The sequence below is a fragment of the Crinia signifera genome, chromosome 4 (genome assembly GCF_055691185.1).
Source record: "Crinia signifera chromosome 4, ASM5569118v1, whole genome shotgun sequence".
NCBI lineage: Eukaryota > Metazoa > Chordata > Amphibia > Anura > Myobatrachidae > Crinia > Crinia signifera.
Window position 1 is genome coordinate 7,908,608 of NC_139220.1, and position 5,630 is coordinate 7,914,237.

Here is a 5,630-nt window from a genome sequence, read left to right on the forward strand (position 1 = left end):
CCGCCGCGGCGATAGGGAGAAGCTACCATAGAAGAGACAGACAACAGTAAGGACCGCCGCAACCATAGCGAGACACAGTCACAGATGAGACAGACAACAATAAGGACCGCCGCGGCCATAGGTAGATATACAACAGTAAGGACCGCCGCAGCCATAGGGAGATGCAGTAACAGATGAGACAGACTACAGTAAGGAACTCCGCGGCCATCGGGAGAAGCGGCCACAGATGAGACAGACAACAGTAAGTACCGCCGCGGCCATAGGTAGAAGCGCCACAGATGAGACAGACAACAGTAAGGACCACAGCAGCCATAGGGAGAAGCGGCCACAGATGAGACAGACAACAGTAGGGACCGGCGCGGGCTTAGAAAGAAGCGGCCAGAGATGAGACAGACAACAGTAAGGATCACAGCAGCCATCGGGAGAAGTGACCACAGATGAGACAGACAACAGTAAGTACCGCCGCGGCCATAGGTAGAAGCACCACAGAAGAGACAGACAACAGTAAGGACCACAGCAGCCATAGGGAGAATCGGCCACAGATGAGACAGACAACAGTAGGGACCGGCGCGGGCTTAGGGAGAAGCGGCCAGAGATGAGACAGAAAACAGTAAGGACCGCAGCAGCCATAGGGAGAATCAGCCATAGATTAGACAGACAACAGTAAGGACTGCCACGGCCATAGGGCGAATCAGCCACAGATGAGACAGACAACAGTAACGACCGCCGCAGACATAGGGAGAAGCGGCCACAGATGAGACAGACAACAGTAAGGACCGCCCCGGCTATAGGTAGAAGCTGCCATAGATGAGACAACAGTAAGGACCGCCGCGGCCATAGGGCAAAGCGGTCACAGATTGAGAAAAACAACAGTAAGTACTGCCACGGCCATAAGGAGAAGCAGCCACAGATCAGACAGACAATACTACGGGCCGCCGCGGCCATAGGGAGAAGCGGCCACAGATGAGACAGAAAACAGTAAGGACCGCCACGGCCATAGGGAGAAGCGGACACAAATGAGACAGACAACAGTAAGGACCACCGTGGCCATAGGGAGAAGCGGCCACAGATGACACAGACAACAGTAAGGACCGCCTCGGGCATAGGGAGAAGATGCCACAGATGAGACAGACAACAGTAAGGACCGCCGTGGCCATAGGGAGAAGCGCCCACAGATGAGACAGACAACAGTAAAGACCGCCGCGGCGATAGGGAGAAGCTACCATAGATGAGACAGACAACAGTAAGGACCGCCGCAGCCATAGGGAGACACAGTCACAGATGAGACAGACAACAATAAGGACCGCCGCGGCCATAGGTAGATATACAACAGTAAGGACCGCCGCAGCCATAGGGAGATGCAGTAACAGATGAGACAGACAACAGTAAGGACCTCCGCGGCCATCGGGAGAAGCGGCCACAGATGAGACAGACAACAGTAAGGACCGCCACGGCCATAGGGAGAAGCGGCCACAGATGAGACAGAAAATACTAAGGGCCACCGCGGCCATAGGAAGAAGCGGCCACAGGTGAGACACCGCTGCGGCCATAGGGAGAAGCTGCCACAGATGAGACAGACAACAGTAAGGACCGCCTCGGCCATAGGGAGAAGATGCCACAGATGAGACAGACAACAGTAAGGACTGCCGTGGCCATAGGGAGAAGCAGACACAGATGAGACAGACAACAATAAGGACCGCCGCGGCCATAGAAAGAAGCAGCCACAGATGACACAGACAACAATAAGGACCGCCGCGGCCATGGGGAGAAGTGGCTTGCAGAGCTGTTTGGAGGAAGCTCTGTAAGGGACACCACACCAAATAGTCTGGAGGAACATTCCACCATCCATTTCTCCCCCTTCTATTACCAACTGTGGGCTCTCATCAAGGTGATGTTACAATAACTGGAAGCAGCCTTATCAAATCCACCTGCTATTCCCAATTTATTTATTTATTTTATTCTTGCTAATTTTAGAATGTTATATGTATGAATTAAAATATTTTTACTTTTACTATTAACGTTGTTCTGCCATCAATTTAGCGCAATCCACATTACATTTTTTGGCAGTCACAGATGAGACAGACAACAGTAAGGACCGCCGTGTCTATAGGGAGATGCAGTCACAGATGAGACAGACAACAGTAAGGACCGCCGTGTCTATAGGGAGACGCAGTCACAGATGAGACAGACAACAGTAAGGACCGCTGCAGCCATATGGAGATGCAGTAACAGATGAGACAGACAACAGTAAGGACCGCCGTGGCCATAGGGCGAAGCGGCCACAGATGAGACAGACAACAGTTAGGACTGCAACGGCCATAATGAGAAGCAGCCACAGATGAGACAGAAAATACTAATGGCCACCGTGGCCATAGGGAGAAGTGGCCACAGGTGAGACAGACAACAGTAAGGACCACCGCGGCCATCGGGAGAAGCGGCCACAGATGAGAGAGACAACAGTAAGGACCACCACGGCCATAGGGAGAAGCGGACACAAATGAGACAGACAACAGTAAGGAACACCGCGGCCATAGGGAGAAGTGGCCACAAATGAGACAGACAACAGTAAGGACCGCCGTGGCCATAGCGAGAAGCGGACACAAAAGAGACAGACAACAGTAAGGAACACCGCGGCCATAGGGAGAAGCGGCCACAAATGAGACAGACAACAGTAAGGACCGCCGTGGCCATAGGGAGAAGCGGCCACAGATGACACAGACAACAGTAAGGACCGCTGCGGCCATAGGGAGAAGCTGCTACAGATGAGACAGACAACTGTAAGGACCGCCTCGGCCATAGGGAGAAGATGCCACAGATGAGACAGACAACAATAAGGACCGCCGCGGCCATGGGGAGAAGCAGCCACAGATGAGACAGACAACAATAAGGACAGCCGCGGCCATAGAAAGAAGCAGCCACAGATGACACAGACAACAATAAGGACCGCCGCGGCCATGGGGAGAAGTGGCTTGCAGAGCTGTTTGGAGGAAGCTCTGCAAGGGACACCACACCAAATAGTCTGGAGGAACATTCCACCATCCATTTCTCCCCCTTCTATTACCAACTGTGGGCTCTCATCAAGGTGATGTTACAATAACTGGAAGCAGCCTTATCAAATCCACCTATTCCCAATTAATTTATTTATTTTATTCTTGCTAATTTTAGAATGTTATATGTATGAATTAAAATGTTTTTACTTTTACTATTAACCTTGTTCTGCCATCAATTTAGCGCAATCCACATTCCATTTTTTGGCAGTCACATATGAGACAGACAACAGTAAGGACCGCCGTGTCTATAGGGAGATGCAGTCACAGATGAGACAGACAACAGTAAGGACCGCCGTGTCTATAGGGAGACGCAGTCACAGATGAGACAGACAACAGTAAGGACCGCCGCAGCCATAGGGAGATGCAGTAACAGATGAGACAGACAACAGTAAGGACCGCCGTGGCCATAGGGCGAAGCGGCCACAGATGAGACAGACAACAGTTAGGACCACCGCGGCCATAATGAGAATCGGCCACAGATGGGACAGAAAATACTAAGGGCCACCGCGGCCATAGAGAGAAGTGGCCACAGGTGAGACAGACAACAGTAAGGACCGCTGCGGCCATCGGGAGAAGCGGCCACAGATGAGAGAGACAACAGTAAGGAACACCACGGCCATAGGGAGAAGCGGCCACAAATGAGACAGACAACAGTAAGGAACACTGCGGCCATAGGAAGAAGCAGCCACAGATGAGACAGACAACAGTAAGGACCGCCGCGGCCATCGGGAGAAGCGGCCACAGATGAGACAGACAACAGTAAGGACCGCTGTGGCCATAGGGAGAAGCGGCCACAGATGACACAGACAACAGTAAGGACCGCTGCGGCCATAGGGAGAAGCTGCTACAGATGAGACAGACAACTGTAAGGACCGCCTCGGCCATAGGGAGAAGATGCCACAGATGAGACAGACAACAATAAGGACCGCCGCGGCCATGGGGAGTAGCAGCCAAAGATGAGACAGACAACAATAAGGACAGCCGCGGCCATAGAAAGAAGCAGCCACAGATGACACAGACAACAATAAGGACCGCCGCGGCCATGGAGAGAAGTGGCTTGCAGAGCTGTTTGGAGGAAGCTCTGCAAGGGACACCACACCAAATAGTCTGGAGGAACATTCCACCATCCATTTCTCCCCCTTCTATTACCAACTGTGGGCTCTCATCAAGGTGATGTTACAATAACTGGAAGCAGCCTTATCAAATCCACCTGCTATTCCCAATTTATTTATTTATTTTATTCTTGCTAATTTTAGAATGTTATATGTATGAATTAAAATATTTTTACTTTTACTATTAACCTTGTTCTGCCATCAATTTAGCGCAATCCACATTCCATTTTTTGGCAGTCACATATGAGACAGACAACAGTACGGACCGCCTTGTCTATAGGGAGATGCAGTCACAGATGAGACAGACAACAGTAAGGACCGCCGTGTCTATAGGGAGAATCAGTCACAGATGAGACAGACAACAGTAAGGACCGCCGCAGCCATAGGGCGAAGCGGCCACAGATGAGACAGACAACAGTTAGGACCACCGCGGCCATAATGAGAAGCGGCCACAGATGAGACAGAAAATACTAAGGGCCACCGCGGCCATAGAGAGAAGTGGCCACAGGTGAGACAGACAACAGTAAGGACCGCTGCGGCCATCGGGAGAAGCGGCCACAGATGAGAGAGACAACAGTAAGGAACACCACGGCCATAGGGAGAAGCGGCCACAAATGAGACAGACAACAGTAAGGAACACTGCGGCCATAGGGAGAAGCAGCCACAGATGAGACAGACAACAGTAAGGACCGCCGCGGCCATCGGGAGAAGCGGCCACAGATGAGACAGAGAACAGTAAGGAACGCCACGGCCATAGGGAGAAGCTGCCACAGATGACACAGACAACAGTAAGGACCGCTGGGGCCATAGGGAGAAGCTGCTACAGATGAGACAGACAACTGTAAGGACCGCCTCGGCCATAGGGAGAAGATGCCACAGATGAGACAGACAACAGTAAGGACCGCCGTGGCCATAGGGAGAAGCGCCCACAGATGAGACAGACAACAGTAAAGACCGCCGCGGCGATAGGGCGACAGACAACAGTAAGGACCGTCGCAGCCATAGGGAGAATCGGCCACAGATGAGACAGACAACGGTAAGGACCGCCGCGGCCATAGGGAGAAGCGGACACAGATGAGACAGACAACAGTAATGACCACCGCGGCCTTTGGGAGAAGCTGCCACAGATGAGACAGACAACAGTAAGGACCGCTCCGGCCATAGGGAGAAGCTGCTACAGATGAGACAGAAAACTGTAAGGACCGCCTCGGCCATAGGGAGAAGATGCCACAGATGAGACAGACAACAATAAGGACCGCCGCGGCCATGGGGAGTAGCAGCCACAGATGAGACAGACAACAATAAGGACAGCCGCGGCCATAGAAAGAAGCAGCCACAGATGACACAGACAACAATAAGGACCGCCGCGGCCATGGGGAGAAGCGGCCACAGATGAGACAGACAACAATAAGGACCGCCGCGGCCATAGAAAGAAGCAGTCACAGATGACACAGACAACAATAAGGAC